The following is a 14,667-nucleotide window of genomic DNA, read 5'->3' as shown; positions in this document are numbered from 1 at the left end:
CTGATCCTCTCTCCTGCTGTTTCCCTTGAACTCTGTGTTCCAGGCATACCAGACGCACGTGAAGTCTCAGGTCTGAGGACTGGGCCAGATGTGCCCTCTGCCCACAATGCCTCTTCCTTTTCTCTTCTGTGCAATCCCTGTGCATTTGCACACGCACGTGTTACACACACACACAATGTCCATTTGGTGATTCCTACAAATTCTTTGAGACTCAGCTCCGAAGATGCCCCCTGGGAAGCCCTTCCTCACACTCACGATCAGATGTGGGCACCTGTTCCTCTGACACCACCCCTTCAGACCTCTGACGAAGCAAATTCTTTTTTATTGTAATTTTCTCTTTACAAACTCTCCCTCTTAGAGATGGGTCTGTGAGGGCAGGAACCATAGCTATGTTGTGACTGTTGTATCCTCAGCATCTGTACGTGCTCGTGAATATTTGTTTTTTTATTTTGTTATTTATTTTTTTCTTTTTTTGAGATGGAATTTTGCCCTTGTTGCCCAAGCTGGAGTGCAATGGCCTGATCTCAGCTCACCGCAACCTCCACCTCCCAGGTTCAAACGATTCTCCTGCCTCAGCCTCCCGAGTAGCTGGGATTACAGGCACCTGCCACTGTGCCCAGCTAATTTTTGTATTTTTAGTAGAGACAGGGTTTTGTCATGTTGTGCAGGCTGGTCTCGAACTCCCGATCTCAGGTGATCCACCCACCTCAGCCTCCCAAAGTGCTGGGATTACAAGCGTGAGTCACTGTGCCCAGCCTAATATTTGTTAAATGAATAAATAAATAGCTTCTTGAAATGAATTGATCTTCAAAGCAGATTCTGAAATCTTGGAAACACTTTGTCCTCACATTTTCCCTTTGTTGGACTTATTTCCCTGGGGATTTTTGCTATAGTGGGGCTTGGGTTGGAGGTTGAATATATAATGGCTAAAATATAGACTCCAGGCTGGCCATGGTGGTTCACATCTGTAATCCCAGTGCTTTAGGAAGCTGAAGCAGGAGGATTTCTTGAGCCCAGCCAGGAGTTTGAGGCTGGAGTGAGTTATGATTGCACCACGCAATCCAGCCTGGGCAACAGAGCAAGACCCTGTCTCTTGAAAAAAAAGAAAAAGAAAGAAGTCACCATCTCAGCCTCTGTTTCTTGTGAAACTGAGTTAATAATAGGACCTACCTTAGAGGGTTAATATGAACACTAATGAAACAGTACACGTGAGCCGGGCACAGTGGCTCACACCTGTAATCCCAGCACTTCGGGAGGCGGAGGCGGGTGGCTGCCTGAGCTCAGGAGTTGGAGAGCAGTCCAGGCAACATGGTGAAAACCAGTCTCTACAAAAATACAAAAACTAGCCAGGCATGGTGGTGTGTGCCTGTAGTCCCAGCTACTTGGGAGGCTGAGGCACGAGACTTGCTTGAATTTGGGAGGCAGAGGTTGCAGTGAGCCAGGATCACACCACTGCACTCCAGCCTAGGTGACAGAGCAAGACTCTGTCTCCAAAAAAAAAAAAAACAAAAAGTACATGTGGAACATTTGGTGTCTGGCACAGAGTGAGTGCTCATATTATTAGTAGTAGCTATTTTCCTGACAGCTTCACTTGACCCCATTGTGTCACCATCACTTTTTGAACCAAATGTCTGGAGTCTGGTTCTCCAACACGGGCACTCAATTTCAGCAGGCTTTACATTTGCCATCGTACTGGGTCACCCTGGATACTAGGCCTTGGGGGAAATGGATCCAGATGGTGTCTAAAACTCGGAACAGCCTTTTGCTTGTAAGTCATGATTTATTGCCTAGAAACGAAAAGTAAGCATTACCCACGAGTCAACAGATTACCTGAATTCTTCAAAAGTCCCACCAGTCTGTTCCCTGCTGCCGCTCGCTCTTTCTCAAATTTGGTCAAACAGAGGTGACTGGTGATTGGTGCAGCAACTTCTCCTTGGAGGAAAGGAAGTGGGACGCACAGACCCTCAGAGTAAACTGCCGGATGTTTTGCTCCTTCCGTTGGCTACACAGGGGCGTATAAGAAAGCAACTCTGGGTAGACAGAGACCCCAGTGTGACAGTCCCATACACGGCTGGAAGAAATGCCTTTCTTTCAATACTCAGGCAGAAGGAGGAGGCTGTAGTCTCCATTCAGGCTTGAGATTTATAGATGCTGAGTTAAGCAGCCTCTTTGAGAGGTCATAATAGTCTTACTGGAGCCTTGAACTAAATAGCCCAGATTATAAATTGCAAGATTGGCCAGACACGGTGGCTCACATCTGTAATCCCAGCACTTTGGGAGGCCAAGATAGGTGGATGGCTTGAGCTCAAAAGTTCAAGTCCAGCCTGGGTAATATGGCGAAACCCCGTCTCTACCAAAAATACAGAAAATTAGCCAGGTGTGGTGGTGCACATCTGTGGTTTCAGCTACTCAGGAGGCTGAGGTGGCCAGGAAGGCGGAGGTTGCAGTGAGCCAAAATCGTGCCACTGCACTCCAGTCTGGGTGACAGAGACCCCATCTCAAAATAGATAGATAAATAAATAGCAAATGTGTATGCTAATGAAGTGAGTGAGGAGTGACATGACTTAAAGTAACAAAATGATTCTTCAAAAGGATTAAATGACTCTTCATGTCAAATGACTTTTTTTTTTTTCTTCTTTTGAGATGGAGTTTTGCTCTTGTTGCCCAGGTGGAGTGCAATGGCAATGGCGAGATCTCGGCTCACCACAACCTCCACCTTCCAGGTTCAAGCGATTCTCCTGCCTCAGTCTCCAGAGTAGCTGGGATTACAGGCACCCACCACCACGCCCGGCTAATTTTGTCTGCCAGCCTCAGACGGTCTACCCACCTCAGCCTCCCAAAGTGCTGGGATTACAGGCGGTGAGCCACCGCACCCGGCCTTTTTTTTCTTTTTTCCTTTTTGAGATGGAGTCTCACTCTGTGGCCTAGGCTGGAATGCAGTGGCGCGATCTCAGCTCACTGCAGCCTCTGCCCCACAGGTTCAAGCAATTCTCCTGCCTCGAAATTCTCCTGCCTCAGCCTCCCGTGTAGCTGGGATTACAGGTGCACGCCGCCATGCCTGGCTAATTTTTGTATTTTTAGTAGAGATGGGGTTTCACCATGTTGGCCAAGATGGTCTTGATCTCCCGACTTTGTGATCCACCTGCCTCAGCCTCCCAAAGTGCTGGGATTATAGGTGTGAGCCACCACGCCCAGCTGTCAAATGACGTTTTAGAGCCATTAAGAAATAACGTAATTTTGGGTCAGGGGTGAGGTCTTCGTTTAAATATGCAATCTTTTTTTTTTTGAGACAGCGTTTTGCTCTTGTTGCCCAGGCTGGAGCGCAGTGGTGCAATCTCGGCTCACAGCAACCTCGGCCTCCCAGGTTCAAGCAATTCTCGTGCCTCAGCTTCACAGATGAGAATACAGCTATTCCCTTCATAGCTGGGAATACAGGCATGCATCACCATGCCTGACTAATTTTTGTATTTTTAGTAGAGACAAGGTTTCACCATGTTGCCCAGGCTGGTCTGGAACCCCTGGCCTCATGTGATCCACCTACCTGGTCTCTCAAAGTGCTGGGATTACAGGCATGAGTCACCGCACCCAGCCTAGTTTCTTATAAATTTAAACCTCCGCCTTACCATATGATCCAGCAACTCCACTCTTAGAAATTTACCCAAGAGAAATGAAAATATAGGCACAATATCCACAAAAATCTGTTCACAAATGTTTATAGCAGGTTTTTCAGAATAGCCAGAAACTGGAAACAAATGTCCATCTACTGGTGAACATATGACGGCATATCCGTACAATGGAATACTATTCAGCAATGAAAGGAACAACCTACCGATCCACGCAACATTATGGATGAATCTCTAAAGCATTACAGTAAGTGAAAGAAGCCAGACTCAAAATGCTTTGTATGGCATTCTGAAAAAGGCAAACTATAGGAACAGAAAACAGGATTGTCAGGGGCTGGGGCTGGAGGAGAGAGGTGATCACAAAGGGGACATGAGGAATTTTTTGAGGTGATGGAAATAGTCTCTATCTTGACTGTGGTGCATGACAGGTATACATGATTGTATTCATTTGTCAGAACTAGTACAACTGTATACCTTTAAAATTATGTATTTATTTAGAGACCAGGTCTCACTCCGTCACCCAGGCTGGAGTGCAGTGGTGCAGAGCCCGGAACTCCTGACCTCAAGTGAGCCTCCAGCCTCAGCCTCCCCAGTAGCTAGGACTACACGTGTGAGCTACCACACCCAGCTGATTTTTAAAATTATTTTTGTAGAGACAGGGTCTTGTTATGTTGCCCACGCTGGTCTCAAACTCCCGGCCCTGAGCGATCCTTTCACCCTGGTCTCCAAAGTGCTGGAATTACAGGTGTGACCCACGGCACCCACCTTTTTTTTCAAAGGTGAATTTTACTGTTTGTAAATTATATCTGTTTTGAAAAAAATATGTGTATCTATCTCTCTGGCTTTTGAGTTTCACAATCCTAGGCCATCAAGGGTAAGAAGAAGAAAAAACTCTTAGTAAGAGCAAAGTACTTGGGAGAAAACACCACAAATGAAAGCCATGTTTCCCCACCTCCATCTCTCACTTGAAAGGAAAGAGATTCCCTAGAGCAAAGAACGGAGAATGAGAGAGATTAGTGGGGCCTGGAGATGAAGAGGCTGGTCCTAAAGCAACCCCACTGAAAGTTTTGCAGTCCATGTTCGTTGACTGTGCAGCCTCTGACTTCGTGGGCTCATCCATTGCTTGCATCCAGGCTCTACTTGTGAGGACTTCCTTTGGGCAACAGAGAGCACACGACCCTCTGACCAGCCAGCTGAAGGGATTCGTGTTTGTGCTCCCAAGACTTTGCTCAGTTCCCTGTCCGACATAGCCCATGTGGAGAAATCTGCCTCTTTGCTACTCCATGAGTAATTGCTAATCTCCCCATTCTTCCCGCCACTTGTACTTATGTTGGACTGAATGGAACCATTTGAGGACCTTCCTTGCCCCCACAACACTGGTTGTAGAAAACATCTTTCTACATGCTTTACTTATGTTTCCTGTCCTCTAAGCTTCTCTCTCATTTACCTTAGGGTTTCCAGTGGAATAAGGTAAAAGCTAAAGCAATCTTTCCTTTCTCTCACATACGTTCAATAAATATCACAAGTTTTCTTTTGGGTTAGAGTTGAAAGGAAGAATTCTTTGGATAGTCGAGCATCCGTATATCCACTTGATTGTTCCTTCATCAAAGCTTCATTGAACCTTCAGTCTGGGTAGCTGTAAAGAAAGAGTTTGAACTGGGCACAGTGGCTCACAACTGAAATCCCAGTGGGAGGCAGAGGTGGGAGGATCACTTGAACCCAGGAGGTCAAGGCCACAGTGAGCTATGAACATGCCACTGAATTCCAGGCTGGGCAACAGAACAAGACCCTGTCTCTAAAAAGAAGAGTCTGGGTCCCTGCCCTCCAGAAAGGGCTAGGGAGGGACACAGATAATAATACAACTCAATAAGGACCATAGCAGAGACCTGGGCCCCATGCTACAGGGACCCCGTGGAACAGGGGCCATGGTGGCAAGGCCCATAGGAAGCCTTTCTAGAACTTTACTTTCTAGTCCAACCAGTAACTGCTGTGGCAACTCAGACCTTTCCTTCACTGGGCAACTACCCACTCCCCTTGTTGCATAAGCATTCCCAGGCGGGACTGGGAAAACTCCCTAAGGGCAGAGACCTTGTCTGTTTATCCCTAGTATAAAGCGTAGCTCATAAATATTTGTTGAAAGAATGTGTGAGTGATTGTCTTTGGGGATATTTAGCATTTACCAAATTCCCTGGAAAGAAATATAAAATAAAACATGTTTAGAAAGTACATGCTGGGAGCTAAATGATGAGAACTTAGAACACAAAGAAGGAAACAGACACTGGGGTACACTTGAGGGTCGAGGATGGGAGCGGGAGCGGAGCAGAAAAGACAACTATTGGGTACTGGGCTTAATTCCTGGGTGGTGAAATAATCTATACAACAAACCCTTGTAACATGAGTTTGCCTATGTAACAAACCTTCACATGTACTCCTGAACCTAAAAGTTAAAAACAAGAAAGTATATGAGAAAAAAGGGATCATTATCATCCATGATATTGAAAATCCTTCTCCTCTGTGCAGTGTTTCACATGCATTTGCGTTTTCTCTTTTTTTGAGATGGAATCTTGCTCTGTTGCCCAGGCTGGAGTGCAGTGGTGCATTCTCGGCTCACTGCAACCTCTGCCTCCCAGGTTCCAGCGATTCTCCTGCCTCACCCTCCCAAGTAGCTGGGATTACAGGCATATGTCACCACGCCCAGCTAATTTTTTTGTATTTTTAGTAGAGACAGGGTTTCATCATGTTGGCCAGGATAGTCTCAAACTCCTGAAACCTCAGGTGATCCACCCGTCTCAGCCTCACAAAGTGCTGGGATTACAGGCATGAGTCACTGTGCCCAGCTTTCACATGCACTTTCTACTTTGAGTAACATAAATCCATGCCTTGCCCTCACAGTACTGAAGCAAAAATCATGACCATTTCTTCAGCTCTACAGTGCCAGGCTTTCTCTGTGTGCATGATCTCAGTCCCCATAGTAATTTTTTTTTTTTTTTTTGAAATAAGGTCTTGCTCTCTTGCCCAGGCTGGAGTGCAGTGGCACAATCACAGCTCACTGCAGCCTTAACCTCCCAGGCTCAAGCAGTCCTCCCACCTCAGCCCCCCAGTTAGCTGGAACTACAGGTGCACACCGCCATGCCTGGCTAATTTTTAATTTTTTTTGTAGAGACAGGGTCTCACTATGTTACTCAGGCCAGTCTCAAACTCCTGGACTCAAACAATCCACTCACCTCGGCCTCCCAAAGTGCTGAGATTACAGGCATGAGCCACTGTGCCCGGCCTGTAACCATTTTTTATAGATGGGTCAGCTGAGTCTCAGAAGGTAACTGATCTGGTGATCTGGCCAGGTGTAGTGGCTTTCACCTTTAACCCCAGTACTTTGGGAGACCAATGTGGGAGGATCGTTTGATACCTGGGAAACATAGTGAGACTCTATCTCTACAAAAATAAAAATACAAAAATTAGCTGGGTGTGGTGGTGCAGGCCTGTAGTTCCAGCTACTTGGGAGGCCAAGATGGATTGCTTGAGCCCAGGAGATTGAGGCTGCAATGAGTTATGACAACGCCATGACACTCCAGTGGCCTGGGTGACAGACCAAGATCCTATCTCTTAAAAAAAAAAAAAAAAAAGGAAGGTAACTGACCTATCCAGTCACACACGGTCACACATCTAACTAGCAACAGAGCTAGGTCCGACTCTGGTGCCCGAGCTTTAAACCACATGACTGTGTGTCTCATGCCCACTGGCAGAAAAAACTTTTGTAGGCATTCTCGACCAGGCGCGGTGGCTCACGCCTGTAATCCCAGCACCATGGGAGGCTGAGGCAGGTGGATCACGTGAGGTCGGGAGTTCGAGACCAGCCTGACCAACATGGTGAAACCCCATCTCTACTAAAAATGCAAAAATTAGCTGGGCATGGTGGCGCACATCTGTAATCCCAGCTACTTAGGAGGCTGAGGCAGGAGAATTACTTGAATCCGGGAGGCAGAGGTTGCAGTGAGCTGAGATCGTGCCATTGCACTCTAGCCTGGATGACACAGTGAGACTCTGTCTCCAAAAATAGCAATAATAATAATAATAATAATAATAATAATATGGGCATTCTCATGTTGAGTTCGGCTGCCTTGTTGCACTGCTTGCTTTTTCAAGCAAGCCTCCTTCAGGCTATTCCTGGGTTTACCCAAGGCAAGAGGAAATGTCTGACGCACTGGACTCAGCAAGTCCATGTCAGTAACTTCTGAGAGAATGCTGACCTTTTCTTTGCAGGATGACTATCCACTCTCCCTTGTTAAACAAAAACTCCCCACTTTGGGAGGCCGAGACGGGCGGATCATGAGGTCAGGAGATCGAGACCATCCTGGCTAACATGGTGAAACCCCGTCTCTACTAAAAAATACAAAAAACTAGCCGGGCGACATGGCGGGCGCCTGTAGTCCCAGCTGCTTGGGAGGCTGAGGCAGGAGAATGGCGTAAACCCAGGAGGCGGAGCTTGCAGTGAGCTGAGACCCGGCCACTGCACTCCAGCCTGGGCGGCAGAGCGAGACTCCGTCTCAAAAAAAAAACAAAAACAAAAAACAAAAACTCCCAAAGAGGTCCCTCCTACAGCAAGGGCTCCAGGAGGTCAGCGGCTCTCTTTTCCCTCCAGCCTCCTCTCTCAGATGGCTGAGAGTTCTCACCAGTAAACTATTTCTTTTAGAATATCATTGAGATCTAAAACGAAATGAAATCTGAACCTTGGGTATGTCTCGTCACCATGGAAACAGCTTCAAGCCTGAGTGCCTCCAAGAGATATGGGTGCAGTTCTTCCAGCTGCCCTGGAAATAAGTGACTGAGAACTGGGCAGTGCCGAAACAAGGTCCTGTTGAATTAGCGGCAGTTTGAACAACAACAGGTTCAACATAGGATTAGGTCATCAGCAGCAGCATTACCAACCTGTATTTTCAACTTTCAACAGTGTGCTGGCTTGGTCAAGAACCAGCCAAACGAATGACAGCACAGATCATCCTATCTACTTTGGGAAGGGATGTTTTAAACTCTATTAAGGTGGTGCAAAGAATGTGGTAGGAAAAAAACAAACAGTAATAAATTTTAAGAACATTCTGTGGAAGCATTTTCGCTTCTGGGAATGGGAAACTAGTATTTCCCCAAGAGGCTTCATTATTAAAGCCATAAATACAACATCCCTGATTGGATTGCTTGGATGCTTTGCTTGTGTGGCCTTGCTCTGGCGAAGTGGCTCAGAATTTGAGGCAGACACGTCCAGGGGAAGCTGGGGAGGCGAGTGAATTCAACAGCATTGGGCCTCCTCCTCTCCAGCACGTTGCCTGCACACCAGACCAGTGAGTGCAGGGATAATGAGTGCATTTTGCTGTACTGAAGACCACCAGAGAGGGCTAGCATAAAATTCAAGGATGATTTTTCTAGCTGATGCCCCACTACGTTTCTTCTTTCCATAAACATACACACTCTCCTCTAGAAGTAAAAGCAAGTAGTATGGTGCAAGGACTACTAGCTTCGTTGCCTAACAGGGCTGCTGCTTATTAGGCCCAGTAACCATGATTACTTAACTTTTCTGCGTGTCAGTCCCCTGTGTAGAGGTGGGCTGAGAGGGATGTGTTGAATCCTAAATATCCTATGTGCTCACAGTGTTCACTATAGTGAGTTCCAATCAATCAGTAAAAAGATAAGTGACACTTGCTGAGACCCATTTGTGCTGGGCACTTTATGGCTGTCATTACATTTGACCTCACAGTAACTTATGTGGTTGCTGGTATTCCCTATTTACAGATGATGGAAACGAGACCTCATACTTGCAGCGACTTTCTCAAAGTGATGATTGTGTAAACGTGCAGCAAGGCTTCAAATCCATCTGTGCAACCCCAAAGCCAAGGTTCTTTCCACTTGACTGTGTTGATTTCTGAGCTCATGAGCTCGGGATAAATCATTATTTTAATTGAAAATAAATATAACTTGCTGGGCACGGTGGCTCACACCTATAATCCCAGCACTTTGAGAGGCTGAAGCGGGCGGATCACCTGAGGTCAGGAGTTCGAGACCAGCCTGACCAACATGGAGAAACCCTGTCTCTACTAAAAATACAAAATTAGCCGGGCATGGTGGCACATGCCTATAATCCCAGCTACTTGGGAGGCTAAAGCACAAGAATTGCATGAACCAGGGAGGTGGAGGTTGTGGTAATCCAAGATCGCGCCATTGCACTCTAGCCTGGGCAACAAGAGCAAAACTCAGTCTCAAAAAATATATGTATAATTATTTATCATTGGCAATTACAGGTACCTTATATGCAACATGAACTTTCAATCCTTGGCTTGTTCCAAGCTGCCCTGCAGAATTACCTCTGAATGGCTCCATGGAGATGCTGTAATGTGTTAGAATACCTTAGTCACTTTCACGTGGGCAAGGGTTTGGATTTTTTTTTTTTTTTAATCTTTTAAAATCATTCCGAGCAAGTGAAAACATTTTTTCCCCTCAAAAGAAATATAAGGCTGGGGATGGTGGCACATGCCTGTAATCCCAGCACTTTGGGAGGCTAAGGAGGGTGGCTCACTTGAGGCCAGGAGTTCAAGGAGGTGGAGGCTGCAGTGAGCCTTGATCGTGCCACTGCACTCCTGCCTGTGAAACCAGAGAGATCCTGCCTCCAAAAAAGAAAAAGAAGAAATATAAAAGCATAGTGCCACAATCAAAAGGGCTGAACGCCTGTAAAATAAAGGTATAATACAACCCAACCATCCCTCAGTTCTAAGCTCTGTGTTTCCAGTGCTTGAAAGGCCAGGATTTCCATTTTATATGTAAAAAAAAAAAAAAAAAAGAATAAAACATGAGCGAACAAAATAGCCATGACATTTTGGGTGTGTGCTCAGATCTGCCAGGAAGTTTCCTTCTGGTAGATTTTCATGGCAGGCTGGGGCCACAGATAGGGTGTGGGCTTCACAGAATCAGAACAAGAGTAAAAATCCTCGCTTTTCCACAGGCATGCTATCATACTTCTTGAACCTCAGTTTCTTCTTCTGTGAAATGGGGAGATTATTGTGTGAACTAAACAAATAATGCACATAAAGAACAAATATAATATTCTTCATCCCACTCTCAATTGAAAATAGACTCGTGCCATGTGTGATAACAATCATCATCTTCTTGAATACTTTGTGCCAGACACTGGGCTGAGCCTTTTCTACAGATTATCTAAGGGAAATCAGTATTTGAGCTCAGTTGCTCTAGCTCCAGAGCCTAGCCTGTGCCCTGCTCTAGGACATGAGCCACTTACTTGCTTCAGATGAAAGGCTTTATGAGCAATTGCTTCAGCAGAAAGCAGGTGCCTGTCAGGGTCCAGTGGTCCTGTGTGAGGGTCCTGGCTGATGTGACGAGTGACTTGGCCCAAACTGGGGAGGCCCTTGCATCATAATCCCTCATCCTCTCACACTGCAAAATTAATACCACAGCTTTCTACTCCCTTGGTTTCCCTACTAGACTAGGCATATAATAGATGTCTGAAAAAAATGCTTGTAGGATAAATAAATGCAAATAAACTGAACCATTTCCCTATGCAGGAAGCATTTTATGCTTAACTTCTCCATTCTCCTCTTAAACATACTGACATGGTTAAACAGATTTTTTTTAAAGCTGTTAATTCTCCGCCATCCAATTCAAGGCCCATCAGGCATTTATTCAACACCTATTATTAATGTAGATGGTCAAGGATTACATATGTAATCCATTAGAGAGTATTAAAAAACAACAACAAAGCCTAGTGTAAAAATATTGAGCTATGAAATACATAATACTTCCCAGGTAGCATTGACTTTTGTAGCTGTTTTGTTTATGTGAATTTTCTAATTTGCATTCCCTGAGCTCTTATTAAGCAGTCAGGGTGGGCAGACTGGGAAAGTGTCGTGTGAAGCAACATCAGAATTAACATGGCAACATGCCGAAACCGCAGCTCTACAAAAAAATACAAAAATTAGCTGGGTGTGGTGGTGTGCACCAGTGGTCCCAGCTACTCGGGAGGCTGAGGCAGGAAGATCACTTGAGCCCAGGAGGTGGAGGCTGCAGTTAACAGAGATTGCAGCACTGCACTCCACCCTGGGTGACAGAGCCGGACCCTATCTCGAAGAAAAAAAAAGACATAACAACGCTAAAATTTGGAATATGGTTTAGTAATGAGACCTTACAAGACCTCAATTTCATTATCTACAAAATGGGGATAGTGTCCTCTCCCCTCCCTTTCTCCCATGAGGGAAATAAGAGCTTGAAAGAATGAGGACCCAAAGCTGGTTTGAGATTCGTTGTCTCGGCCGGGCGCGGTGGCTCAAGCCTGTAATCCCAGCACTTTGGGAGGCCGAGACGGGCGGATCACAAGGTCAGGAGATCGAGACCACCCTGGCTAATATGGTGAAACCCCGTCTCTACTAAAGAATACAAAAAACTAGCCGGGCGACGAGGCGGGCGCCTGTAGTCCCAGCTACTTGGGAGGCGGAGGCAGGAGAATGGCGTAAACCTGGAAGGTGGAGCTTGCAGTGAGCTGAGATCCGGCCACCGCACTCCAGCCTGGGCGACAGAGCCAGACTCCGTCTCAAAAAAAAAAAAAAAAAAAAAAAAAAAAAAGAGATTCGTTGTCTCAAGCACATTCTTTTTTCTCTCGTCCTTCTCTGCAAAAGGCAAACAAGAATGAAATGATAACAGGCACATCCACTGAAGCAAAACAGGTCACTGGAAGAAGATAATATACTGAAGGACAAATAAAAGTCAGCTGTAGCTGTGCCCAGAATGGGTAGTTGAAAATACATGGGAGGGAGAGAAGGCATGTCCTTTTTCATAAAAGATTTTTTTTTTTTTTTTTTAAAGACAGGGTCTCATTCTGTCACCCAGGCTGGAGTCTGGTGGCACAACTGTGCCTCACTGCAGCCTCAGCTTTCTGGGCTCAAGCGATCCTCCCACCTCAGCCTCCCGCACCACCATGGCTGGCTAATCTTTTTATATAGATGGGGTCTCACTATGTTGCCCCGGCTGGTCTTAAACTCCTGGACTCAAGTCATCCTTCTGCCTTGGCCTCCCAAAGTGCTGGGATTATGAGCACGAGCCCCGGTGCCTGGCCGTAGAAAGGCTTTAAAAATATTAGCAATGTGAAATATGCACACTTGTGTGGTTTTAGTATCTTCTTTGCCATTCTGGCTGCCTATAAAAGATGGGTATTCCATAAGATATGGAAGCAAGGTTTTGAAAAGGTACTTTAAGATAGAGAATAAAATGATAAGCTGGGCGTGGTGGCTCACACCTGTAACCCCAGCACTTTGGAAGGCTGACTTGGGCAGATCACTTGAGATTAGGAGTTCGAGACCAGCCTGGCATACGGCAAAATCCCATCTCTACTACAAATACAAAAACTAGCTGGGCATGGTGGCACGCACCTATAATCCTAGCTACTCAGGAGGCTGAGTCAGAAGAATCACTTGAACCCAGGAGGAGGAAGTTGCAGTGAGCTGAGATTGTGCCACTGCACTGCAGCCTGGGCGACAGAGTCTCAAAGGAATAAAAATGAAAATAAAAAATAAAATAATGATGATGCCGAGACAAAATTGTTCAGCTTATGTTAAATGAAGGCACCAGCTCACAAAATTTACTTACAACAACTGGATATACAAGACAGTGTGTGCATATGGATCAGACTGGAGGAAGAGTACTTGGCAAACAAAAATAGCTTACTTATTAGGATGATAGAACTGCCTTGCCCAGTGCCTGGAATCAAACACATGTTTAACAAATGTGTTGATAATAAAAATAAAAATAAAATAATAAAAATGAGAAAATCTGATATGCCATATGTTGTAACTGTGAATACTGGTCTCTGTTAGCCAATCATTCAGAGATAATACCACTCCTTTTTGACATAATTTTGTTGTTTTACTTCTTTTTTTCCCCCTTTACTTCATGCAATACTATTTCCAAAGAAACTGGTGTCATCAGAAAAGTCTGCAGAGTCTATGAATATGGGGCTTAGTACACAGAACTGGATAAAGGTCACTCGTGCATTTCTGATATCTAAAGCCAGGAGAAGCATTTGCAGATAGGCATGAGACCGGCTGTTTATTCGTTAGTTGGCTGACTGTCCTTGGGAAAAACAAGCCCTTAGGATTTCAGTCGACAGATCTGTGACTGGGTTTAGATAGGCCTTTAAATACTTTAATATGAAATGTCAAGATCAAACACACTGGGTCAACGAAGACAGATGAGCTCTTCAAAGAGTTAATATTTGAAAACTTTTATTTTCTCAAATGAGCACCAACACAGATTGGAAATATGACAGAAACAATGCACTTTTCTCGAATACTGAATCACTATGTACAAATACGGGAAAAAGTGAAGACAAATTATTTGAAAACAATTACCTTTGTTATAGAAGCAAAGTGACCTGAAAAATGCCACCAAAGAAAATAAGAACCCAAACCCAACAAACACAGTTTGTAAACACAAGCATAAATAGACAGATTCTGTATTGGAAGATAGTCTCTGCAGGTTGGGAAAGGGACCGACTCCCACTGTCACCAAAATGTTATACAAAAACATATGGGCAGATAGAATTTGGTAACATGAGAATAGCTTTCATAGTTTCTTCTTTCTGCCTCCTTTGAGGCAGATTCCTTTAAAATATGTAAGTTGATTGTGTTCAAGATTTGATTTCTCAGCCTCTTTCTGAACCTGAGGCAATCTGACCTTAAAAAAAAAAAAAGCTGTTTATCACTAAGATAATGTGTATTATTTTATTAATGTTCTTTTTTTTTTTTTTTTTTGAGACGGAGTCTCGCTGTGTCGCCCAGGCTGGAGTGCAGAGGCGCGATCTCGGCTCACTGCAAGCTCCGCCTCCTGGGTTCCCGCCATTCTCCCGCCTCAGCCTCCGAGTAGCTGGGACTACAGGCCCCCGCCACCGCGCTCGGCTAGTTTTTTATATTTTTAGTAGAGACGGGGTTTCACCGTGTTAGCCAGGAGGGTCTCGATCTCCTGACCTCGTGATCCACCCGCCTCGGCCTCCCAAAGT

This window comes from Trachypithecus francoisi, unplaced genomic scaffold, assembly GCF_009764315.1.
Source record: "Trachypithecus francoisi isolate TF-2019V2 unplaced genomic scaffold, Tfra_2.0 Lachesis_group20, whole genome shotgun sequence".
NCBI classification, from domain to species: domain Eukaryota; kingdom Metazoa; phylum Chordata; class Mammalia; order Primates; family Cercopithecidae; genus Trachypithecus; species Trachypithecus francoisi.
Note: the sequence above shows the minus strand (reverse complement) of the source record.